The following is a 27,264-nucleotide window of genomic DNA, read 5'->3' on the forward strand; positions in this document are numbered from 1 at the left end:
TTAAAAACATTTAACCGTGGGCCTCCCTGATGGTGCAAGGGATTAAGTCTCAGCACTATGAAGCTATCCGTAGCCATTGCAGCAGCAATTTCTGTCCCTGACCAGGGAGCTGACCCACATGGCACAGTAGACTCTTTCTCTTTATCCGCTGCTCCCCTCAGCAGTGTATTTCAGTCAATCCCCTTGGTCTGTTCCCCACTCTGTCTCTTGTAAATCCTCTCACACACACCCCACCTCTGGCCTACACCCCAGTTCTACACACACAAATAAAAATAAAAGTATTAAAAAATTGTAAACTATTTCCATTTAGGTTATTCATTTAGGATGAATTTAGCAAAGGAAAGTCAATTATCTAATTTGAAATATTGATGTAATTAAGAATTGTTCTACGTTTATGTTAGGCAAGCTGCCATGAAAGTGACATTTTGTATGCAAATAGGAATACTAGCCATATTATTTCACCATGACATGATTTCATTATAGATGTTTTGACTAATTCCTCTGACCTTTCTTTTTATCATTAGGTCTAATGGTCATTTTTCCCCAGAGGTTGATGGGAGCATTTTGTTAGAGAAATATCACCAAGAAGATCCTCCAAGGGGGACATAATTGGAATCAGAGGAAACCTGTTACCATCATTTATTCTGTCATGAAACTAACCACACTGTTTTTTTTTTTTTTCCCTAGAGGCATGCTTTATTTATTTATTTGTTTTGTTTATACATGCACTGGGTACAGTCAGAAGCACGGGAGGGTGAGAGAATTCACCAGAGCCAGAGCGGGGAGTAGAGCAGGCAGAAGGACCGAAGTACACTGCTGAGGGGAGCAGCGGGCGGCAGGTGAGGTCTGCGCGCCATGTGAGACCCTCCTCCGGTGGCCGGGGAGCAGCCTGGGATCGAACCGGCGCCGTAGAGGCCGCGGGCAGCTTCGCAACCCAGCGCTCAACCGCTGCACCACCGGGGAGGCCCCTAGCCACACTGTTTTAAGAAATTCCATTTCTCTATGTCTTAGTTTCCTAATCTGTAAAGTGGAATGCAGTTACTTAATTTCGGATGGCATGTTATGCTATCATGCTGTTACGTAGGTCAGTCTTAGAGTTTTTATCTTTCAGCTCTGGGTTCCATATTTCAGAACATCTGCCCAACTTCTTGTGATTTTCTTTTCTGTACTCCAGTCTGGACTGAACATCTAGCAGTGATTTTAAACAACACAACCCCACAATTAGAACCAAAGTCAATTGGACAGACCCTAGATTACCCCTCACATCCAAACTGGACTGTGTCAGAATCCTTTTTAAGGAAGGACTACATGAAAAAGTCCTGTGGGGAAGTATCAGTAATAATTAAATTTACACTGTCAGAAGCTCTATCCCAGCGTTAAAATTAGGCTGCAGAAAAAAATTAACAAGCAAAGAGAGGATGAGGAATAGGAAGAAGACAGTTGATATACAGACTTAAGGCATGAGAGATGCAAGGTGTTGGCTCTAATGATGCTGGTTCCTACATCTAGTCTTCCGTGGGTAAAGATGACTTGCCCGCCTCAGTGGCAGGAGTTTGCATTCTTCAAACTATCCCCCTCCTCCCCAATATACTTTTTGTATATAAAACCCAGGTTTATTTCTGTTGATTATTGTAAAAGGAGTCCTAAGAAGCATGGTCATATTCTTTAGAAAGACTATATTCTTTAGAAAGACTAAAACATTAAGAGTGTGACTAGGATGAAGACGGAATTCCAATCAAGGTTATATGAGAAAGATTGTAGATCAAATGTTTATCGTGATGATTAGAAGACTTCTAGCTATGGGGAATCTTCAATATTTAAGTATTATTTATTAAAAGGTAAAATTACATAATCATTTCCCCTATATATTCCAGGATATGTGGCTGAGTGTGATAGGAAGGCAAATTTTTTACCCTGAGAACAGTCTTCTGTGTTGGCTCATAATGGTTTGTGAATTCTCTGATGCACACTGAAATTAGTAAATTCAAGATGAATGTCGTCTTGTAGGGATGTCGTAAAGATATAATTTTTATAAAAATAATTTGATTTAAGACTTTCAGCGTATTCAATGAATTAAGAATACCAGATCATAAGAACACATTTCAGTTCAGACTTATAACATGTATTTCTTCCCATAAATTGACATATTATTTGAATGGTCCTTAAATATTTTGGACTTATAAACTTCATCTTCCTATTCAGACAATAAATTTCATATTTTAAAAATCCTTTATGGTTTTTGCTAGACTCAGTAAATCGCTTGTATTGAAATTGTTAGACATTTTTGACAAAACCTTGGATAGTTTCCTCAAGTGATGTTGGCACTATCACTATTTCACACTCTTTATGCTTCCTCAGGCAATACAGCCTCTGTTAATGAAATCACACTCCTTCAAGTAAGTCTCTTGTTCCAAGTAATTGACATACTCTGTCTTGGTCTATTGAACAATATCATGATAGTCAATTGGCCCAAAGAGTAACATTTGGCTGAATGTTTTAGCTGAATGTTTTTCTTTTATATCTTTTAGAATAAAAGTGGGAGTCATCTAAGTTTGATTTTGTTTAATTACGTTTCTTTAATTGCAAAAGACCTGTTATAGCATTAAAAATAAATACTGGATTCAGTGTGTATACTCCAAAAATAAGGTACAAATAATAGCCTCAAATGTGTTTGATCAGTCTCCACATGTGAAAACACAGCATTAATTTAACATGGTTTGTATGGATTGTTACTTAAAAGTGAATTGATAGTTTTCTTTTAAGTAATAACAGAGTTTCTGTTTTATTTATAAGCTCAAAATGCTGGATTTAATTTTGTTATTTCCTCTCATAGTCTCCAGTTTAAATAAAATGATTTTAAAATTTATTATTGATTACAAAAATAATCTCTTCAATATTACATTTCCTTTTTAAGGATATTAAGCCATGAAATAAACCAAAATTCTGCAAATATTCTTTAAAATCCCAGTCTCTTCCCTAGAGATAACCACCTTATTTTTTTTATAAATTTAGAGATATGTAAATACATAAAGAAAATAAAAAGTCTATTTGCAATAATTTTACTACACATTTTCTGTAAAATTTCATATATATTTTCTAGAAATACAAATTTCTAGAAATTAAAATTTAAAAACATGTTTTTAATATTTTATTTTATATAATTCTTACATCATTTTTCATTTTTGCACAATGTGTGCATTTTCATTTTGGTTATATTCCTCATACAATTGCACCCCCCCTTATTTTGATATTAATCCTTACTCTCCCTGCCCCCACCCCTGTAGTGTGTCTCTCGTTTATTGTTGCTTGCTGATTTTGATTTTTACTTTGCATTAATTAGTCTTTTTCCTGGTCCCTTTTTTAGGTTTTCTAAATTCCTGCCATCAGTGAGACCATCCGGTATTTTTCTTTTACTTTCTGACTTATTTCGCTGAGCATGATCCCTTCTAGTTCCATCCATGTTGTTGCAAACTGCATGTGTTTATCCTTTTTTGATTGCTGAGTAATATTACATTGTGTATTTGTACCACATCTTCTTGATCCAGTCAACTATTTTTGGGCAATTGGGTTGTTTCCATAGCTTAGCTATTGTAAATAGTGCTGCTATAAACAGGGGTGCAGATGCCCTTTGGAATTAATGTTTTTGTGCCCTTTGGGTAAATACCTAGGAGGTGAATTGCTGGATCATATGGAAACTCTATCTGTAATAGGTCAAGAAATCTCTACACAGCTCTCCACAGTGGTTGGATCAGTTCGCACTCCTACCAGCAGTGCAGGAGAGTTCCTTTTTCTCCACAACCTCGCGCCTGCATTTGTTGTTGCTAGATTTTTTTTTTTTTTTAATATGTGCCATTCTCACTGGTGTAAGATTGTAGTTTTTTTTTAACTTTTTTTTTTTTTTTTTTAATAGAGGCATGCTTTATTTATTTATTATTTTATTTGTTTGTTTGTTTTGTTTATACATGCACTGGGTACAGTCAGAAGCGCGGGAGGGTGAGAGAATTCACCAGAGCCAGAGCGGGGAGCAGAGCAGGCAGAAGGACCGAAGTACACTGCTGAGGGGAGCAGCGGGCGGCAGGAGAGGTCTGCGCGCCATGTGGGACCCTCCTCCGGTGGCCGGGGAGCAGCCGGGGATCGAACCGGCGCCACAGAGGCCACGGGCAGCTTCGCAACCCAGCGCTCAACCGCTGCGCCACCGGGGAGGCCCAAGATTGTAGTTTTGATCTGCATTTCCCTGATTACAAGTGATGTTGAACATTTTTTCATATGCCTGTTGGCCATGGAGAAATATCTTTTTAGGTCTTCTGCCCATTTTTTAACTGGATTATTTTTTGTTTTTGTTGAGTCGTCAGCTCTTTAGATTTTTGTGATCAGTCCTTTATCATTGATGTTGTGTGCAAAAATGTTCTCCTAGTCGGTGGGGTTTCTCTTTGTTTTGGGTATTGTCTCTTTTGCTGTGCAGAAGCTCTTTAATTTGATGTAGTCCCAGCTGTTCATCTTTGCCTTCACTATCACTGCTTTGGGTGATGTGTCTGTAAAGATGTCTTTGAGGTGCATGTTATATAGTGTTTTGGCTATATTTCCTTCTATATATTTTATGGTTTCTAGTACTTTAATCCATTTTGAGTTGGTGTTTGTGCATTGTGTGAGGTAGTAGTCAAGCTTCATTCTTTTGCATGTAGCGACCCAGGTTTCCCAGCACCATTTATTTAACAAACTTTCATTGTTTCAGTGCATATTCTTTGCTCCTTTGTCAAAGATTAGTTGACCATAAATCTGTGGGTTTACTTCTAGATTTTCTATTCTGTTCCATTGGATTGTGTGTCTGTTTTTGGTCTAATACCATTCAGTTTTGATGATTATGGCTTTGTAGTGTAGTTTGAAGTCTGGGAGTGTGATGCCTCCATTACCTTCTTTTTTTTTCAGGAGAGCTTTGGCTATTCAGGCTTTTTGGTCATTCCATATGAATGTCATCAATAATTGTTCTATTTCTTTGAAGAATGTCATTGAGATTTTTTTTAAAAGATTTATTTATTTATACAAGCACTGGGTACAGTCTGAAGTGTGGGAGGGTGAGAGAATTCACCAGAGCCAGAGCGGGGAACAGAACAGGCAGACTGATGAAATACACTGCGGAGGGGAGCAGCGGGCCAGACAGGAGAGGTCTGTTGAGCCATGTGGGACCCTAGCCTGTGGTCGGGGATTCAACCGGTGCTGCAGAGGCTGTGGGCAGCTTCACAGCCCAGCGCTCAACCGGTGCACCACCAGAGGAGGCCCGTCATTGAGATTTTTATTGGAATAGCATTGAATCTGTAAATTGCTTTTGGTAGGATGGCCATTTTGATAATGGTAATTCTTCCAATCCATGATCAGGGGATGTCTTTCCATTTCTTTGTGTCTACTTCTATTTCTTTTAACAGTATTTTATAGTTTTCTTTGTATAGGTCCTTTACCTCTTTTGTTAGGTTTATTCCCAAGTATTTGATTTTTTTTGTTTCAATAATGAAAGGGATTTTTTTTATTTCTTCTTCAGATTTATTATTTGTGTATAGGAAGGCTACTGATTTTTGCGTGTTGATTTTGTATCCTGCCACTTTTACTAAACTGATTGATTAGTTTAATTAGTTGAAATTTAAAAACAATATTTCTATAAATTTGAACAATTTTTTGAGAAATTAGTATCTCAGTATGATGTTATCATGTTACTTTTAATTGCTACATTGTATTTGAAATGTCCCTATAACTACCAGGAAAAAGAATAAATATATGAAAGTAAAAATCAAAATCAACAAACAACTATGAACCAGAGACACTCTATGGGGAGTGGGGGGCGGGGAGTGGAGGGATTGGGGTGAAAATAAGGGGGTCACAATTGTATGGGGAATATAAAAATAAAATTTATAATAAAAAAAAAACATTACTAAGAAAAGAAAAAAAATGTCTCTATAACAGGCTATTTAGCCATCTGTATTGACAGAAATTTTTATTGTTTACTTTTTATTCTATTGTCTTAATTCCTATTTAGACATATATACATAATCAAAGATACATAGCTCCCTGGTTGCTGAGTTCACACTTTTGAGATATTAATAGAGATGGTCAATATACCTATATTAATTAAATTGCCACCATTACAGTATGAGAGTACTTCTTTACCTGCAGCCCTCAAAGCATTTTATGTGATCTTTCATTTTTGCTAATCTAATGAAGCAAGAGCCATTTGTAATAATTTAATTTATATTATTATTTTCTGTGAATTTACTGACAGTAGTATTCACACACACTCATGTTTTTGATTGAGTATATACTTTATTTATTTATTCACATATTTTTCCTTGTTATTTTATTTTTAAATTTAATTAAAAATGTATTTGGGCATGTGAAAGCTTTAAATTTCCATGTACCTAAAATTTCAACACTTGTCTCCCTAACTTTAAACTTTGTATTTTGTCATATAATGCTTCTGATTTCAGTAATATAAACAAATTAACCTGTTTTCATTTACTAGTACTACATTTCTTTTCAATTTTTTCTATTAATAAGTTTAATCCATGGAGATTTTATATTTATAAACAGCATAATTGTTGTCTAACTTTATTTTTCCCCAACTATATAATCACTTATCAAATAAATTTTGATTGACCAGATTGTGATTCTTAATATAAAATGTTTTCATTATCTATTAAGTTTAAAATATATATAGGGCCTCCTCGGAGGCACAGCATTTGAACACTGGGCTGCAAAGTTGCCCACAGCCTCTGCAGGGCTGGTTCAATCCCTGGCCATGGATGAGGGTCCCACATGGCAAGCAGACGTCTCATGCCATGCCAGCTGCTCCCCTCAGCAGTGTATTTTGTCGGTCTGCCTGTTCTGTTCCCTGCTCTGGCTCTGGTGAATTCTCTCACCCTCCCGCGCTTCTGACTGTACCCAGTGCTTGTATAAATAAACAAATAAATGTTTAAAAAATAAATTAAATAAAATATATATAAAAGTATATTTTTGAAAATTTTATCCTGTTCCATTGATACATATGTATTATATACAAAAAATATTTTTAGTTTTCAGTCTTTAAAGTTTTAAATAAAGCAAAGTCTTTCTAATTTTTCTTTTCAAAATATTTTCACTCAATTGTAGTATTTATTTTTCTTGAACAAAAGTTGGTAATTCATTTGCCCAATTTTGTTTTAGATCATCATCGTGCTTATTGACTATATTCCAGGACATGTTCTGTGTCATTATCTGTACACCTTTCTAATATCTTCAATTTACTTTATAATTTTATTGAATCTTTCTTTTTGCATGTATTAATAAGCCTTAAAATTATATATATAATTATTATACTATCATTAGTATATGTGCTTACATAGTTGCTATTTTAATGAATTCCTTCCAAATAATACATTTACTAATTGTTTCTCACTAATGCTGTATTGAAAATTCATCTCTTTTATATTTGTCCTTCAGATTGTTATTTGCCTATAATCTTGCTTTAACTTTGTTTGACATACTATTTTCTTGGATGTGTCAAATAGAGTAATACTGAAGAATATTTTTCTTTTCAATATTTATACCTGTGTGGTTTTTGTCATTTGGATTTTTTGGTCTTATCGTACTGATGTAAGTCAGAGTGGGATACACCATCTCATTGATGGTTTCTGAATTTAGAATGAAGAGTACTTTGGACCCCCTTTTCTTAGCTTGGAGTTTTAACAGCACTTCTGGAAATCAAAGTAGGGCACATACATTTTTCTACTTTGAAACAGTTTATGTAACACGGAAGACATCTGTTTCTGAAGGCTTGGCATGACTGCCTGTAATGATGTGTATTTTCACTTATGACTTTATGAATTTATTGGTTCTCTTTTATTTTCCATGGTGCCTACAATGATTATTCTACATGAAACAAATTTTGTGTTTTTCTAAAAAGACACTGATTTTAAATAGAATTTCAATTTTATTGTTGCAATTTTATGCATGGTACTTATGTAGTTTAAATTTGTTATAGTCAGGTCTTGTTTATAATAACTGAATTGTTTAATTGCTTAATTTCTTTTTTTTTGTTCTTAATCAAATTTGCTGAGGGCTTATCTGTGTTATCTAATAGTATAGAATTGACTTGTGTTCATGAAGCTACTGCCAAACTCTGTTTCTTTCACTTTCATTTTCTCTCACCTCATTTACATTTTAGTCCCCTCACCTTTATTTTATTCTCTTTCTTATGTTTTCCTTCTTTCAATATGGGCATCGGGAAGTAAGCAGGCCTACTAACTCTCTAAATATCACCCTCATTCACTTAAAATTTTACACAAGCCTTTAAAGTTAAATATATAGCAACTTGAAAGGAACAAGTGCAAACTTTGTTTTGTGGTTTATAGAACTTCCCCCCCAAAAAAATTAATGGAGTGTAGTTTTTTAAATTGTTCCAATAAATGACATTAATTTAATTTTTTGGTTTAATTATTCTACAACTGATATACCACCAACTTAAAAAAACGAAAAATATTATCACACTTACAATTTCCACTCCTTTTAATCCAATTTACCAGATGGCTCCTCAAGGTCAAAGTGAGCAGTATCCTGCAGCATCAACAGCAAGAGGGTCACCCTGAAGCTGATTATCATTTCCTGACAAGCCACTCTGATCCAGCCCCAGACAGCTGCCAGATTCTGTGTACAGGCTCTCCAGCCTCATCTTTTGAAGTGGAAAGTCCAAAACCTCTTAACTATGATATTTAAATCTACTCCCGCCTTTATTTTAACATGGGAAGCATGTAGCATATATGATAAATGGTTAAGCATAACTCTAGTCTCCTTCTCAAAAATGTCCACCTCTCTTTGAATTAGTGTAACTTCCCTATAAAATCAAAAACTCATTACAAGTTGGGTATTCTGGTTTTGGTTCCAAAGGCCCCCCTTATTCCTGATTTGACCAACCCAGTGAACGCCTTTCTGCTTGCAGCTCAAATCAGTGTCATTTTGTGTTCATCCTATAAACAAAAGACAGGGAATCTCAAGCATTCTGCTCTGTTACACAAATATTTAAATACTGCTTCTCCCATTATTTATCACTCATTTGTTTTTGCTGATTTTTTTTACCCCCAAAGAAATTGCTTCTTGTCTTTCAGGGTCTCTGGTCAATGTTGTCTTATGTTTTTCATTGGAATTTAACCCACAATAAATTTACCTAGGAGATAAGAATGTCACTACTAACATTACTATGATAATATCAGATATTTTGTTACAATTATTGAAATAATTTATTTAGAAGGAATAATAAATTGTAGGAAAAAGTTATCGATAAAATGCCACTATAAGACACATGCTAAAGTTCATCTGAAAAACTCAAATTAACAAATGAAGAGATCATTTTTCTTCCCTCATTATTGGACATTAAATGAGCACTCTCCAAATATTGTTGTACACTTCTCACTGATATTATTTTTTGTGTAAAGAACTGGGGTAAGGGCCAGAGATGTGGTGGTGATAGGACTGACCTGAGAGTGGGGAGCAGAACAGGCAGATTTACTGAAATACACTGTTTAGGTGAGCAGTGGGAAAGACAGGAAAAGTCTGCTGTGCCATATGTGGGTTAGCTTCCTGGCAGGGGATCGAACTCTGGCTGTAGGGGTGATTGCGCTGAGACTTAACACCTAGGCCACCAGGGATGCCCCTTACTAATCTTAAAAGTTTTATAATAAAAACAAAATGTGACCCACTGTTTATAAATTATTATAGTTATATGATGAGTCAATATTTAAAGATTATTGATATTGTAATAATAATATGTAATACTAGCCTTATAAAATTGCAAGCATTATGTAAATTTTAATAAGTTAATTTTTCCTTTCCAACAGCAAAGGAGACCATTTAATATTAATGAAATTATGCACTTAGACTTACACTGTTGAATATATGCAGCGTTGAGATAATATTCCCAATTTTTTCAATTTTTTCAATACTATATATTACATAAATATATTTAAATATGTATTTATATATTTAAATAAATATAAATTTGTACAGATAATTGACAAAGATAATCAAGCTAGTGTTGCAGAAATAAATTCTAGCCTTTAACCCAGGCAAAGGAAGAACAAGTGGTACTTCAGGAATGGTGAAGTCAGGAGAAGCTTTATTACTCATGCATGAGTTACATGTTACATTGATAACATCAGTCAGTAAGCACAATAGTTCTTGACAAAATGGGGAAAGAAGCAGATAATGGAGGATGGCCTGGGAGATCAATCAGCCTGGCTCTCCCACTTGTTAAAATGTAACCTCCTTTAGATAAACTTATTAAGGAAGCAAACTTGTTATTTACACTTACTTTGCATTATTTTTTTAAAGATTTATATTTATTTATTTATACAAGCACTGGGTACAGTCAGAAGCGTGGGAGGGTGAGAGAATCCACCAGAGCCAGAGCGGGGAACAGAACAGGCAGACCGATGAAATACACTGCTGAGGGGAGCAGCGGGTGCGACAGGAGAGGTCTGCGCACCATGTGGGACCCTTGCTAGAGGCCAGGGATCCAACTGGCACTGCAGAGGCTGCGGGCAGCTTCGCAGCTCAGCTCTCAACCACCGTGCCACCAGGGGAGGTCCTATCAAATTATTGAGCTTCTGAGTTTCTCTATATTATGAGACTGTAAAAGATATAGTTTTGATTTATTTCTATTTTTTTTAATTGAAGTAACAGTGGTTTACAACACTATTTCTTAGAATAGAATCCCAATCACCCAGGTGACCTCCAAGCCCAGGCAAGTCTTCACTCTGGTCTTCTCTGGCATTCTTTCACTCCTTCTCTCTCCTGTTCTTTCTCCTGCCTCTGCTTCTCTTGGAGAATATTGCAATATGGAGCCATGGCCCACCAAAGTAAACAACACAACTTATACTAATGTAACAAATGCAGGTACCCCATCAGGCAGGGCAATTCTAATGGCAGAGAGCAGAAAAGCCTGAAAATCATTTACCCTTACAATTGGCTAATGTCAATAGAATTGCAATGAACATAGAGTACATATATCCCTTCAAAACAGTGATTTTGGGCACCTCCAGGGTAGCGCAAGGGATTAAGACACAGCATTATGAAGCTATCCGCCACCACTGCAGCATAAGTTGGATCCCTGGCCAGGGTGGTGACTCAGATGGCACAGCAGACCTCTTCTGTCTTGCCCACTGCTCCCCTTAGAAGTGTATTTCAGTAGATCTGCATGTTCTACTCCTCACTGTCTCTGGTGAATCTTTTCACCCGCCCCCGTATCTCTGGCTTGCACCCCTGCTCTTGCATGTATAAATAAATCAATCTTAAACAACAACAACAACAACAACAAAAAAGAAGCAAAGAAAGTCAAGGAAATTATAAACAGCTGGGACAACATCCAACTGAAAATCTTGTGCACAGCAAAAGACACGTTAACCAAAACAGAGAGACACCTCACTGATTGAGAAAAAAAAATCTTTGCACTCCAGTCAACTGATAAGGGACTGATCATAAAGATATACAAAGAACTCACACACACACACACACACACACAGAGACACACACACAGGACTCAACAAAAACAAAATAAACAATCCGGTCAAGATATGTGCAGAACTTTAAAGACATTTCTCCAAAAAGGAAATGCAAATGGCCAACAGGCACATGAAAAAAAAAATGCTCAACATCCCTTATAATCAGGGAAATGCACATTAAAACCACATTGAAATACCACCTTACACCAGTAAGAATGGCACATATCGAAAAAACAAGCAACAACAAATGTTGGCAAGGTTGTGTTGAAAAAGGAACTCTACTACATTGCTGGTGGGAGTGAAAACTGGTCCAACCACTATGAAAAGCTGTCTGGAGCTTCCTCAGTCTACTAAAAATGGAGCTACCATATGATCCGGCAATTCTACTACTAGGGATCTACCCTAAGGACAGAAAAACATTGATTCAAAAGAACACCTCTATGCCTATGTTTATTGCAACACTATTTCAATAGGTAAAACCTGGAAACAACGCAAATGCCCAAAAAAATATATGATAGATCAAGCAGATGTGGCATATATTATTGGAATATTATTCAGTAATCAAAAAAGATAAACTCATGCCATTTGCAGCAACATGGATGGAACTAGAAGGAATTATGCTCAGTGAAATATGCCAGAAGGAAAAAGAAAAATATTGGATGGTTTCACTTATAGCAGGAATATAGGGGAACCCAATAAGACCACAGTGTAAAAAAATAATAACAGTACAAAACACAACAAAGCAAAAATGGACAATTATAAATCAGAGACGTACTGCAGGGGAGGAGGAGGAGAGGGAGCAGAGGGAGGGAGGGAAGCGCACAGGGGACTGAGGTGATGGTTCATGGGTGTATTGGTGAAGGAAACTCTATGGGGACTCAATCTGACGGGGTGGAGGGAAAAATATTGTTTAAAAATGAACAATGGTATAAAAGAATAAAAAGAAAATTGATATAAAAATAAAATTAAACAATAAAAAACAAAAAAAATACAAAAAAAACAAAATAGTGATTTTTGAATTCATCAGGTAGATGCCTAAGTGTAGAATTCCAGGAACATATGGTGGACATATTTTAATATTTTGAGGAACTGCCATAATGTTTTACAAAGGAGCTGACCAGCCTATAGTCTACCAACAGTGCACAGTGTACCCTTTTCATCACATGCTTGCCACATTTATTGTTTCTAGTTATAATATGGGTTGTTTTTCCCGAAGTGAGGTGGTGTTTCCTTATGTATTTTTTTAATAATAAATTTTATTTTTATATTCCCCATACAATTGCAACCCCCCCATTCTGACCCCAATCCCTCCCCACCCGCCCCCTACCCCCTCAAAAGTGTCTCTGTTTCATAGTTTTTTGTTGATTTTGATTTTCACTTTCTTACAGTTATTCATTTTCCTGGTCCCTTATTTAAGTTTTCTAGATTCCTGCTATGAGTGAGACCATCCGGTATTTTTCTTTTTCTTTTTGGCTTATTTCGCTGAGCATGATCCCTTCCAGCGCCATCCATGTTGCTGCAAATTGCATGTGTTTATCTTTTTTGAATGCTGAGTAATATTCCATGGTGTATATGTACCACATCTTCTTGATCCAGTCATGTATTTTTGGGCATTTGGGCTGTTTCCAAAGCTTAGCTATTGTAAATAGTGCTGCTATAAACATAGGGGTGCAGGTGTTGTTTGGAATTGATGTTTCTGTGTCCTTTGGGTAAATACCTAGGAGTGGAATTGCTGGATCATATGGAAGCTCTATGTTTAGTAGGTCCACAAATCTTCACACAGCTCTCCACAGTGGTTGGACCAGTTTGCACTCCCACCAACAGCATAGAAGAGTTCCTTTTTCTCCACACCCTCGCCAACATTTGTTGTTGCTAGTTTTTTTGAATATGTGCCATACTCACTGGTGTAAGATGGTATCTCATGGTAGTTTTGATTTGCATTTCCCTGATTAGAAGTGATATTGAACATTTTTTCATATGCCTGTTGGCCATTTGCATTTCCTCTTCAGAGAAGTTTCTTTTTAGCTCTTCTGACCATTTTTTGACTGGATTATTTTCTTTGTTGTTGTTGAGTCTCATCAGCTCTTTGCAGATTTTTGTGATCAGTCCTTTATCATTAGTGTTGTGTGCAAAAATGTTCTCCCAGTTGGTGGGGTTTCTCTTTGTTTTTGTTATTGTCTCTTTTGCTGTGCAGAAGCTCTTTAATTTGATGGAGTCCCAGCTGTTTATCTTTGCCTTCACTATCATAGCTTTGGGTGATGTGTCTGTAAAGATGTCTTTGATGTGCAAATCATGTAGTGTTTCGCCTATATTTCCTTCTATATATTTTATGGTTTCAGGTCTTATGTCTAGTTCTTTAATCCATTTTGAGTTGATTTTTGTGTATGGTGTGAGGGAGTGGTCAAGCTTCATTCTTTTGCATGTAGAAACCCAGTTTTCCCAGCACCATTTATTGAACAAACTTTCTTTGCTCCAATGAATAGTCTTTGCTCCTTTGTCAAAGATTAGTTGACCATAAATCTGTAGGTTTATTTCTGGATTTTCTATTCGATTCCATTGGTCTGTATGTCTGTTCTTGTTCCAATACCATGCAATTTTGATGATTATGGCTTTATAGTATAGTTTGAAGTCTGGGAGTGTGATGCCCCCTTCCCTTCTTTTTTTCTCAGGAGAGCATTGGCTATTCGGGGTTTTTTGTGATTCCATATGAATTTCATCAATAATTGTTCTATTTCTTTGAAGAATGACATTGAAATTTTGATTGGAATAGCATTGAATCTGTATATTGCTTTTGGTAGGATGGCCATTTTAATAATGTTTATTCTTCCAATCCATGAGCAAGGGATGTCTTTCCACCTCTTTGTGTCTTCTTCTATTTCTTTTAACAGTGTTTTATAGTTTTCTTTGTATAGGTCCTTTACCTCTTTTGTTAGATTTATTCCCAAATATTTGATTTTTTTTGTTTCAATAATAAAAGGGATTTTTTTTTGATTTCTTCTTCTTCATATTTATTGTTTGTATATAGGAAGGCTACTGACTTTAGCGTGTTGATTTTGTATCCTGCCACTTTACTAAACTGATTGATGAGTTGAATTATTTTTTCTGTGGAGTTTTTGGGGTTCTCTATGTATATTATCATATCATCTGCAAATAGTGATAGTTTGACTTCTTCTTTTCCTATTTGGATTCCTTGGATGTCTTTCTCTTTTCTTATTGCTCTGGCTAGGACTTCCAGTATTATACTGAAAAGCAGTGGTGAGAGTGGACATCCTTGTCTTTTTCCAGATCTTAATGGAATTGCTTTCAGCTTTTCACCATTGAGAATGATACTGGCTGTTGGCTTGTCATAGATGGCCTTTATGATGTTGAGGTATGTTCCTTGTATCCCCAGAATTTCAAGGGCTTTTATCATGAATGGGTGTTGCACTTTGTCGAAAGCTTTCTCAGCATCTATTGATATTATCATATGGTTTTTATATTTCTTTTTGTTGATGTGTTGGCTAACGTTGATTGATTTTCGGATGTTAAACCATCCTTGCGTCCCTGGAATGAATCCTACTTGGTCGTGGTGAATTATCTTATGGATACATTGTTGGATTCTGATAGCTAAAATTCTATTGAGGATTTTTGCATCAGTGTTCATTAGGGAGATTGGCCTGTAGTTTTCCTTTTTTGTGTTGTCCTTCTTTGGTTTTGGTATTAGTGTGATGTTGGCTTCATAGAATGTGTTTGGTATTGTCCCTTCCTTCTCAATTTTTTGGAAGAGTTTGTGAAGGATAGGCACTAATTCGTCTCTGAATGTTTGGTAGAATTCATTTGTAAATCCATCATGTCCTGGGCTTTTGTTTTTGGGGAGGTTTTTGATTACCATTTCAATTTCGCTGCTTGTGATTGGCCTGTTTAGGTATTCTATTTCTTCTTTATCTAGTTTTGGGTGATTGTAGAGTTGTAGGAATTTGTCCATCTCCTCTAGATTGTTGAACTTGTTTCTATATAACTGTTCATAGTAGTTACTGATTATTCTTTTGATTTCTGCTGTGTCCGCTGTTATTTCTCCTCTTTCATTTATGATCCTGTTTATTTGTGCTTTGTCCCTTTTTTCCTTTGTGAGCCTGGCTAGGGGTTTGTCTATTTTATTGATTTTTTCGAAGAACCAGCTCTTGGTTTCATTGATCTTTTGGATTGTTTTTTTAGTTTCAATTTCATTTATTTCTGCTTTGGTTTTTATTATTTCTTTTCTTCTACTGGTTTTGGGGTTTTTTTGTTGTTCTTTTCCTAGATCTCTGAGCTTCGAGATTAGGTTGTTTCTTTGAGTTCTTTCTTGTTTTTTGATGTGAGCTTCTATTGCTATATATTTTCCTCTTATTACTGCTTTTGCTGCATCCCATACATTTATCATCTTGTCATTCAATTCAAAGAATTTTTTTTTTAATAGAGGCATATTTTACTTATTTATTTATTTGTTTGTTTGTTTTGTTTATACATGCACTGGGTACAGTCAGAAACACGGGAGGGTGAGAGAATTCACCAGAGCCAGAGCAGGGAGCAGAGCAGGCAGAAGGACCAAAGTACACTGCTGAGGGGAGCAGCGGGTGGCAGGAGAGGTCTGTGCGCCATGTGGAACCCTCCTCCGGTGGCCGGGGAGCAGCCGGGGATCGAACTGGTGCCACAGAGGCTGCGGGCAGCTTCACAACCCAGCGCTCAACCGCTGCGCCACTGGGGATGCCCTCAAAGAATTTTTTAATTTCTTCTTTGATCTCCTCATTAGTCCAGTGGTCTTCCAGTAGTGTGGTTTTTAATCTCCATGAGGTAGGATAGTTACTTGCCTTCTTTTTATGGTTTATTTCTAGTTTGATGCCTTCATGGTCAGAAAAGATGGTTGGTATGATTTCAATCTTCTTGTATCTGTTGATGTTTGTCTTGTGTCCCAGTATGTGATCGATCCTGGAGAATGATCCGTGTGCGCTTGAGAAAAATGTGTACTCTGTTTGTTTTGGGTTTAGTGTTCTATAGATATCTGTTAAGCCCAAATGCTCTAGGTCCTTATTTAGAGCTTTAGTTTCTTTACTTATTTTTTGTCTTGTTGATCTATCCATTGTTGATAGTGGTGTGTTGAAGTCTCCCTCCTTATGGTTTTAATGTCAACTTCTTTGACAATAAGTGAGGTTGAATGTTTTCTTTCCTGTACAGGTCGACTATGTGTATGTCTTCTTTGGAGAAGTGCCTTGTGCTTCTGACCATTTTTTGATTGGGTTCTTACTTTTGTTTTTGTTGTTGAGTACTTTGTAGATCTTTGCCATTAGCCCCTTGTCAGATGTGTGATGTACAAATATTTCTCCCACTCTGTGTATTTTTGTTTTAATGATAGTTTCTTTCACAGTGCAGAAGCTTTTGAGTTTGATGCAGTACTATTTATTTACTTTTACTTTTATTTTCCTTCCCCTTGGAGTTGAGTATTAAATGCCTCAGTTTCAATTCTGCTGAAGTCTGCACTGGTCTCTACTGACCAAGGGATAATCAATCCCACAACTATCTCAGAGACTTTTGTTGTTGCTTTTGGAGTCTGTGGGTTTGGAGTGCAGGGTCCTTGGGTTCACTCTGGGAAAGGTGTCACCAGAACTCCCATTTCAGCAACACACGGCGAGTTCTCCAGGTGAGTTTCTCCACAAGACAGAGATTATTGGGCTTCCCCTGTACCGCAGCGTTTGAGCACTAGGTTGTGAAGCTGCCTGAAGCCTCTGCAGCACTGGTTTGATCCCCGGCCACAGGGTGAGGGTCCCACATGGCTCGCAGACCTCTCCTGCCGCCCGCTGCTCCCTTCAGCAGTGTACTTCGTCTGTCTGCCTGTTCTGTTCCCTGTTCTGGCTCTGGTGAATTCACTCACCCTCCCGCGCTTCTGACTGTACCCAGTGCTTGTATAATTAATTAATTAATTAATTAGATAGATAGATAGATAAATAAATAAATAAATCTTTAAAAAATAATAATAAAGGGCAGGTTTATTAGGGAAAGGGATAAAGTTAAAGACACTTGCATACACACAAGTGGACAGAAGCACAGGTTTGCTAAGAGAGGCCTGCATGGTTGCAGGCGGGACTCCCTGACAGTCACGGGCAGGCAGGGAGGCCGCTGCCCTGCAGAGGGAGAGAGTTGGTGAAAAGAGGCACCTGCATAGTCACAGGTGGGCCGTGGGAGTGCTGCCCAGAGCCAGTGCAGAGGCTGCACTGATATAGTCTTCTTCTGTTTGGGAGGGGTCTCTCCTTGTGAGCTATCAGTTGGTTGCTAATTTTGGATAACTGTGTAGAATTTGGAAGGGACCTGAAATTCTACAATAGGCTCAATCTCCATATCTTTACCCTTGGGCCTGTGCTCTAGGCAGCAGTCTGATACCTGCTTGGATGTTATGCTTTGTAATCTAGGTGTCCTACCTAAGGATACTAGTCTGTGCCTAAGGATACTAGTTTTCGCAATTGCGCCATCAGCGCCTAAGGATCTTAGTTTCCATAGCTGTGAAGGATCTTGGTTTCCATAACTGTGTCAATGGCTATGTTAATCTCTTCTAACCCCACCTCCTTGTGTGAGCCAGGTTTCTGGTCATGTGGCGCACCTCCTTTCAGTTTATTTTTCTATTCTTGTCCTCCATCGCTTTGAGCAGTGTCCCCATGACTTGCTACTTTAAGTGTTGTAGTGCGTGGGGGCCAGGTCCAGCAGTTGCCTATGCCAGGGTGTGTTATATTTGCCCTCCGTTGGCAATACCTTCTCCAGTACTTGCTTGGACCTATCATGTCTGGTTTGTTTCAGGACCCCCCTTGGGGCTCACCGGAGTCTGTGTAGGCCTGCTGTCCTGGTTCTGCTTCCCAGTCCCATACCAGGGCTTGATGAGGTCTTTCAGGACTTACTGTAAGGTCAATGCAGGGGGCCTGGTAAGGGCCCCACGCTGCAGGCACAAGGAGGGGCCTTGAAACCGCAGAGGAAATGCCACCTTTGCCTCAGCTTCCGCAACCAGAGGCCTCCACCAGACACAAACAGGACCTGATAGTGATCAACCAAACACCGCCAACAAATAAAAATCAACTTCGGTTCTATATACCCAGTTGTTACCGAACGCCAGCCTCAGTTTCCCTCTGCCAATAAAATGAAACAGAATTTGAAGAAAAGGAAAGTGGTTTAATTTGTCGCCAAATGAGGAGGGCAGCAGACTCATGTCTGAAAGAGCCATCCTCTCTTTGGCAGAGTGCAGGGGTATTTATACAAAAGGAAAAAAAAAAGTGGAGATGGGCAAGGGTCTGCAAAGGGGAGGGGGAAGGGGCCGGAACTAAGACGGATGAGAGCCAGCTTGGTTTTCTTCAATAGGTGATGTTAAACTTTCTCTTCCTTGAAATGCAGGAATGCTCATCTGGGAGACTAGGTCATAAAGATAAATCTACCAAACAAGGGGGATATTGCAACAAATGGGGGAAAGACAAACTGTTAATCTTGTTAATGCCCATCAAACACAAACCTGTCAGAAAAGAGGGGAAAGACAAATTTGTTAATGCCTGTCTAAGAGACTGGCCATTTATAACTGTATCACAGTTTCACCCTAACCTTTCCTCACCCTATAAAAGGACATCTCTTCCCCACAATGGGCGTGACTTCTCTGCGAACCTCGCCCAGGGCGCAATAAAGTTCCTGCCTGTCAGAAATTTGGCCTAGCTTTCCTTCTCTTTACTGCGCCAATCCTTTCACTTGCCATAGCAAAGGTTGTTTTCAAGAACATCTTATGGCTTCCTGAGTTCTGTGAGGGGCCTACTAGGTGTGGGGCTGCTATTAGAGCTGCCTCAGTTTGCTAATACCTGCTAAGTCATACTATGGTAGCTCTGCTTCCCAGACTCACCCCGGAGCTTTCTGAACTGCGCCAAGTGCTACCGCTGACAAAGGTCAGTGCCAAAGTTCGAAGGAGTCTGCTGTGTGGGTATGTTTTCAGGTCGCATCCTGGGACTTCGTGAGGTCTCCTTTGTTGCTTGCAGGGTATGGGTCTGCTAGGCTTAAAGGGCTGCTTAAGTTGCCATTCTGGCTGTGCAGTTTGGCCTTTTCGTACAAAGTCCATTTGGGCCAGTCAATCAATTGCCTAAACTTAAAGAATGCAAACTACTGACCTTGAAAGCTTCCTCTCAAGTTCAACAAAAGCAGGATGCTTAATCCCCAGGGAAAGTGAGTGCACATCACAAGGAATGACCAGGGACACTGGGTTAGCCCTCCACTGATATGTAACTGCATCCCAGAGACTGATCAGCGGAATGCCTTGTTATTAAGATGGGACCCACTAATGGGCGTCAGAAGCTTGATTTTGATCTTCAAACATGGGACATAAAAGTAATCCAGATCCTCAGATTCATCTCCCCAAAAAGTCTAGATAACCTAAGCATACATTTACTTCCTTCTAACTTTTTTTTCTTTGTTCTCCTGCCTGGAGCAATTGACTCTAAAATCATTCAATCAATAAAAAGGCCAGGTTTTGCCTTCTTGGCAGCATCCTGCCATAACAGCTTGCTCCATGACTCCCATTTCCTTGACAGTGTGGTGTTGCCTGGCACCTCTGTAGCCTACATGCTGGCCAGGTCTATTTGTTTAAAGGGGTCCCCCTCCTGTGGGCATTACCCCTAGTGTGCTCTGTAATTGTATGTTTTGCCCTCATGAGTTATTTGCTTTATTATGCTGCCATCCAGCTGTGAGTATGTGGAGGAGGTGAGCCTTTTGTCTTCATAATAGCACTGTTATAGAGCAACCCCGATATTAAACGGGTTCCTGGCTGTGGGTCCTCACCCGCGCGCTTTAAAGGGACTTATGAATACTCTACTACAGACACACGCAAAAGGGTTAATAAAAAGTTTATTTACAAGAGAAAAAGAAATAAGGAAAATATACAACTCAGGGAGAAAATAGGGAAATAAAGTCTTTAATGCGTCCTACCCGATCCGACGACCTGGAAACCCAAAGTCACTCTCAGAGCTGGCCGGACGCTGCGAGCTGGCGGAGAGCCAAAAATGGAGATCCCCCAAAGCCCACATGTCTGCCTTTTGTATCCACCTGGCTGCTTAACCCCACCCTCAGGTCCCAGCCACCTTCCCTTTGGTGGTGATGGGATTTGGAGTTTCCAGTGTCTTTGGCTTTGACCTGGGGTGGGGGTGGAGTCCACAAAGCCTATATGGAATTTGCTTTGGGACATCCTTTTCCCCCTAACAGCACCATTTTGCCCCACCTTCAACTTCCCATTTTTATTTCAAGTTTTAATCACTTCAGAAAAAAACTGTTGAAGTCATGCAGTCGTAAATAAAATAACACCTCTTTTGAGAAACCGTTTTTATTTTTTTTTGTTAAAATTATTTTTAAAATGTTGTATTAAAATATATTTAGCCCTGTTTTCTTCAGATGTATAAGCATATTGACTGCTTACACCATGATAAAATCCCTTACTTCATTTTCATAATATAGTTCTAACTTGCATATTATTAAATACTAAAATAGCAGAGTGGACATCCAAGAAATAAGCCAAATGTGCTAGCCAAAAGCATTCATTCTGAAATCATGGTTAAGTCCTTTGTTTTTCTATTGATTGTTATTATCCAGCCCTTAAATGCTTTTTATGTTGAAGGAGGTGACAAATTTTCCAAAGATTGTGTTGTTATGTATGAATGGGAAACTTGGAGCCACATACTGGTTCCTAGTACTTTTCCATTCTGGGCTTTTTGAGAGGTCCCATGTTTCTTATTAAGTCATAGGCCTCTCCAACAAAATGAGACTAAAGATGAATGATAATTTCCATGTATTTGGAAAAGGTGCTAGTAAGACATTCCCTTTGCCTGATCCAAGAGATGTGTTTTTTTTTTTTTTTTAAAGTAAAGACACTAAAAGGACTTGTATGAATTAATGGAAGCGAAACTAAGTACATATTAAGAAAGTTGAATAGTAATCAGGTGTCAAGTCTGACACCAATGCCAACTCTCCATTGGTGAGGTAAACAATAAACTGTGACAAGAGATTAAAATATAAAGAGAATTGTTCAAAATTGTGCCAAGAGAAGAAATTGCTACTTTTGTTACGGAGCAACCCCAATATAAAACGGGTTGCCTGGCTGTGGGTCCTCACCGGCACGCTTAAAAGGGACTTATTAATATTCCACTACAGGCACACACAAAAGGTTAATAAAAGGTTTATTTACAAGGGAAAGGGAAATTAGGAAATGTACAACTCAGGGAGAAAATAGGGAAATAAAGTCTTTAATGCATCCTACCCCATCCACCGACCTGAAAACCCCAAAGACACTCTGAGAGCTGCCCGAGCTGCAAGCTGGCAGCAAGCCAAAAAAAAAAAAAAAAAAAAAAAGGAAATCCCTCAAAGCCCATGTGTCTGGTTTTATACCAAACCTGGCTGCTTAACCCCACCGTCAGGTTCCAGCAACCTTCCCTTTGGTGGTGATGGGATTTGTAGTTCCCAGTGTCTTGATGGCTTTGGTCTGGAGTGGGTGTGGAGTCCACAAAGCCTGTATGGAATTAGCTTTAGAACATCCTTTTTTCCCCTAACACTTTGACAAAATTATAAAACATATAAAATCTAGCAGAGGTGATAGAATAATTAAATATAACAAAATCATACTGGTCACATTGTAATAGCAAATATAAAGGGTGCCTGACCGAATCAAGTTCCCAAAAGAATGAATGACTTCCTGCATCATCTTTGTCTTTTAAAGGCTAAATAATGTTGCCTTAGAAACTGAAGAAAAGTATATATTGAACACATCTGTTGTTTATCCTACATCATTTCAAAATACAATTTGGTTTTGCTGGCATGCAAAGTGATTCTTAATTTAATGAACATACACAGTTTTCACAGATTTGCTATAAAAAGAACCATTTAATTTCATTTTCAAGATTGTAGATTGTTAGGTGTGGAATATAAATATCCACCACTAATGGAATATATTAACATAATAACAGCCTGATTAAAATTAACATGTTTATATAATGAAATCTGACCCATGGAGACAGTAAAATCACACATCCCACATTCAGACAACAGTATCAATAAAACATTTAAAGGAATGTATTAGTACATACTTAGTTACTTTAATTATGTATCAAGCATCTTGCCTTGTACTTCCTGACCCAATTAATGTATTATAATAGCTCTGTTTCTCTTTAAACCTAAGCAGACCTAATCATGCAAAATCACTTTAAGATTAAAGATGCACTCCATGTTAAGTGAATATAATTATCAGAAAATTTGGTCCTTTCTAATAGGTTCATCTTCCAGAGGAAAGAAGGAGAGCACTACAATGTTCAAGGCTCTACCTCAGGTGCCTTACCTAAATAAACTCATTGCTTAACCATCCCTGTAGATATGAATTACATGTTAATACTGCCACATTACAGAAAGGAGAGATCTAGAGAAATGGTACAATTTTTTTCAAGTAACAATCTTTTTAAATGGCACTGTTTGCATTTTAATCCTGGGCCCCCACCCCGCCTTTCATTCTTTCCATTATGCTGTAAAAGGTACTCAGGACATGTCTTTTTACTACTAAGAACAGGCTTCCTCACATCACGCCACTTTGACATGAGGATAATTTCAAGCTGTGGTCAGCAAAAGCCCTGCCAGCTCACAAAAAACTCTACCACCACTGACCCCCATTAGCTATCTAGAATAATGAAGTGTATTGTATAGAATTAGGATTTTTACCAGAAGTAACCTTTCTATGAGAGAAATCTATCATATAGCAGCACAAACATTTAATTAAAGAGCAACTGGTCTTTACTATATTAATTACTCTCTCCTGGTCTGGGAGTCCATCTTTTCTCTCTTTGAAGCCATGGGTTCCAATCCTATTCCTTATATCCCCACTGAAAATTAAATCCTCATAATTTATGTAGACATCTTATACATGTATTAAATTAATATTGTCCACCTATGATCTTTCAAATGTTGTGATTACTCAACCAACCCAAGAAAAATCTAGAAGATAAGGATAAATTTCCTCTCTGTATCTACTGTGCTCTTTTTAAGTATCTATTTATTTTAATTTCAACTTTACTGCAAAACTCATAATGTTCCCTTACAATTTGTATGTCAGATTAGTAGTTATGTCACCTTATTTATATTGATGATTTGTACATCATTTTTCTTACAGCCTCCCAAATCTGTTTTCTGGGAACTGCTTTACTTGCATTTTGCAATTTTTGATATGTATTATTTACATTCTTCTAGCATATTCTTTTTTTTAAGATTTATTTATTTTTATACAAGAACTGGGGTACAGGCCAGATGCATGAGAGAGTGAGAGGATTCACCAGAGACAGAGCGGGGAACAGAACAGGCAGATTGATGAAATACACTGCTGAGGGGAGCAGTGGGCGAGACAGGAGAGGTCTGCTCTGTCATGTGGGACCCTCGCAGGCCAGCCAGGATCAAACTGGTGCTGCAGATGCTGCGGACAGCTTCACAGAGCTGCGCCCAACTGCATGCGCCATCAGGGAGGCCCTCTTCTAGCATATTCTGACAAGCTTTATTTTTAACTGCAATTTCATAGTATTTTAATTAAAAAACATACACTGGTGTTTGTTTTGTTTATCTCACTTGTATGTTTTCTTTCCTTTTAAGTTTTGATTTCTTTTCTTTAGACCTGTATTTTAATGTATTTTGACTTTATTAACTTTGTAATGTATATGCTTAAGTTATATTCCTTAAGTTATTATCTTAGAAACTGTAACATGTATTATTTACTTACCAATGTTTATTATATTTCAGTGTTTTCTTTTTATATTTCCAAAAAATGAAACTGCTTTTCTTGTTTGTATTCTCAGTCAGTTTTAATTGAGGTGTCTTAACTAATTACAGAAATAACATGAGACCTAAGGTACTATTATCCTCTTACAGAGAAGGCTTCTTCCCAACATCTCTATTACTAGAGTGCCTGGATTCTCCTTGATCCAGTTTTAATGAGTAAGTAATTCAGCTGAGATGCAATCACTATGATATAGGGAAGATATCTATTTTCTAACGCTTAAGCTACTCACCCAAGCTTGAGAGTTTGAAGCAGAGTGTGTTTCCTCTGGACTCAAATTTATTTGTCCGTTGTCACTGGAAGCCATTTATTTTTTCAATTTTCACACTGCAACTAGAATAATTAAATCCCAAGTGGTAAGTGAGTTCAAATGCCGGACTCATAACCTGACTTTCCTTTGGCTCCCAAATCTTGGCCCAATTATTCCATAAAGTCATGTTAGCTCTACATTTCCTATAAGCTTCTGAATATAATTTTTTAAAAATTGTGTTTCTAGCTATCTTCACAGTAAAAATCTGAGTTATCCAGTATGTGAGTTCAGAAAGTCTTTTGTGCAATTCAAATATGATTTCAAGCTTGTTTTTTATATATATCTAAAAAAATCAGGTTTATTATTTTTAAGAAAAGGAAATCAAAGAGAAAGATGCTTGTGCACAAGTTGGCAGAGAGACCTGCTCCTGAAAGTTATAGGTCTGTTAAAAGAGTCACAGGTGGGCAGCCTTGGGAGGAGAGCTACCTGTCCTGTTTTGCAAAGGGAAGAGGTTGGTAAAAAGAAACACCTGCATAGTCATAGCTGGGCAGGAGCACTGGCTGATTCCAAGTTTTAAATACTCCATTTTTTCAATTTTTAATAAACACAAACCAGTAAACAAACAGATAATCCTATTTAATTATCATTCTAATACCTTTTCTCTAAAATTGTTTGTTTCTTATAAGATAAAAGATAAAGAACCAAGTGACCTACTTCAAAAATTATTTAAGAGATTCTGGTTGTGAAATCTATGTAATCATTTAAAAATATATTTTCATAAGAATAGGGCCTCCCCGGTGGCGCAGCGGTTGAGCGCTGGGTTGCGAAGCTGCCCGCAGCCTCCGCGGCGCCGGTTCGATCCCCGGCTGCTCCCAGGCCACCGGAGGAGGGTTCCACATGGCGCGCAGACCTCTCCTGCCGCCCGCTGCTCCCCTCAGCAGTGTACTTCGGTCCTTCTGCCTGCTCTGCTCCCTGCTCTGGATCTGGTGAATTCTCTCACCCTCCCGCGCTTCTGACTGTACCCAGTGCATGTATAAACAAACAAACAAAATAAATAAATAAATTAAATAAATAAAGCATGCCTCTATAAAAAAAAAAAAAAAAAAAAAAGAATATTGACTGGGGGATGGAGTCTAAATAATCATGCGTGTGTACGTGTGTGTATATTCATATATTCATACATAAGTAAGTAATGGTGTGAGATTTCCAGTGGAAGGATAGATTTAGGGTCTTGTATGGTAAATGATTGTCAGGCTCTGCTGCCCTCCCGCCATTAGGATTGATGATGGATCCCTGCTGTCTTGAATGCATGCCTGATGGCGGTCACCTGGAGTAGGGTGTGGGCATTCATAGGTGTGTTCACCTGGGCTGACATGGGGCTTATAAGGGGAGCATCAGCAGATGAGAACGAGACGAGAACAAGAGCAGCAGAACCATGAGAAGGAGAACAAGCGAGAGAGTGGAATGGAACCACCAGACAAGAGCAGCACCAGCACAGAAGCAGACCAAAGAGATCAGAGAGCCCAGGAAGAGTGAAGACTTGCTGGGGCCTGGGAGGCCTGCCAGTCTCCTGGAACCCCGGCACCCCTGCTTGCCATGTACCTGGTAAAATCCCAATAAAAGCCTGAAAAAGCCACCAAAATCTCCAGTACTCCTCCTTCACCCATCTGCGTCAGGTCATAGAGATCCTGCACACAACCCTTCCTGCCGCTACAGGTCTGATAAGCGGTTTGTACTTAATTTTTAAGCAAGGGAAAATCTCAGCAAACTTTAAAATTTAGGCATTGAAAAGATTCAGTATAGACTAAAAAACAAAAATTCAATAAAAATGTTTGCTATATGGAGGATTTGTGAAGGAGGTAAAAAAAAGATTGGATAATATAAACCAGTTTTATATATAATTATATAATATGAGAATATAAACATTCTGGTGAAAGGACAGAGACTTAGATTAGTTGGTGCAGTGGTTATGAATAGGAGTGGAAATATTTGAAAATTTTTTATGAGGATATACATTAAGTTATTTCTTTTTATCTGTAAAGGCAGGAACGGGCACAGTGCAGGTTTTCTGATCCCATGCAGACCAGGTAAAGGAGGAGTCAGAGTCCTCAGTGGTTTTGCAGGTTTTTTATTGGGGTTCACCAGGCATATGGCAGGCAGTGGTGCTGGCTGGGGGGCTGGCAGGTTGGCAGGCCTCCCAGCCCCCAGCAAGTCTTCACTCTATCTGGGCTCTCTGGCGTTCGTTCTGCTGCTTCTCGGCTTCTCTTTCGGCTTCTACTGCTGCTCCTGGTGCTGCTGGCGTCCCCGTGACGCCGCCCTTAAAAGCACAGTCTTAGCTCAGCTGAATCCCATCTACCTATGCCCACACCCTATTCCAGGTGCCCGCCATCAGGCATGCATTCAGGACAAGGATCCATCATCTATCCTGATGGCGGAAGGGCAGAAAAGCCTGATATTTTCTTTACCCTACATTATCTCCTTGGGATACTTTCCCCCACTCTGAATGGCTGTATTCTTCATACTCTTGAAGACCTTACAATTCATTTCCAAATTTGTAAGGGGTAGGTAGTTACTCATTCTAAATACGCACAGGTTGTTTTATTTTTTCCTGCATTACAGCATCTGGTTATCCTTGGTTACATTTTTTTTTTTCTTTCCTTTGAGTAAGTTTCTCAAGG

Source organism: Talpa occidentalis, unplaced genomic scaffold (genome assembly GCF_014898055.3).
Source record: "Talpa occidentalis isolate TD23 unplaced genomic scaffold, MPIMG_talOcc4v2.1 talOcc4.4, whole genome shotgun sequence".
Classification (NCBI taxonomy): Eukaryota; Metazoa; Chordata; class Mammalia; order Eulipotyphla; family Talpidae; genus Talpa; species Talpa occidentalis.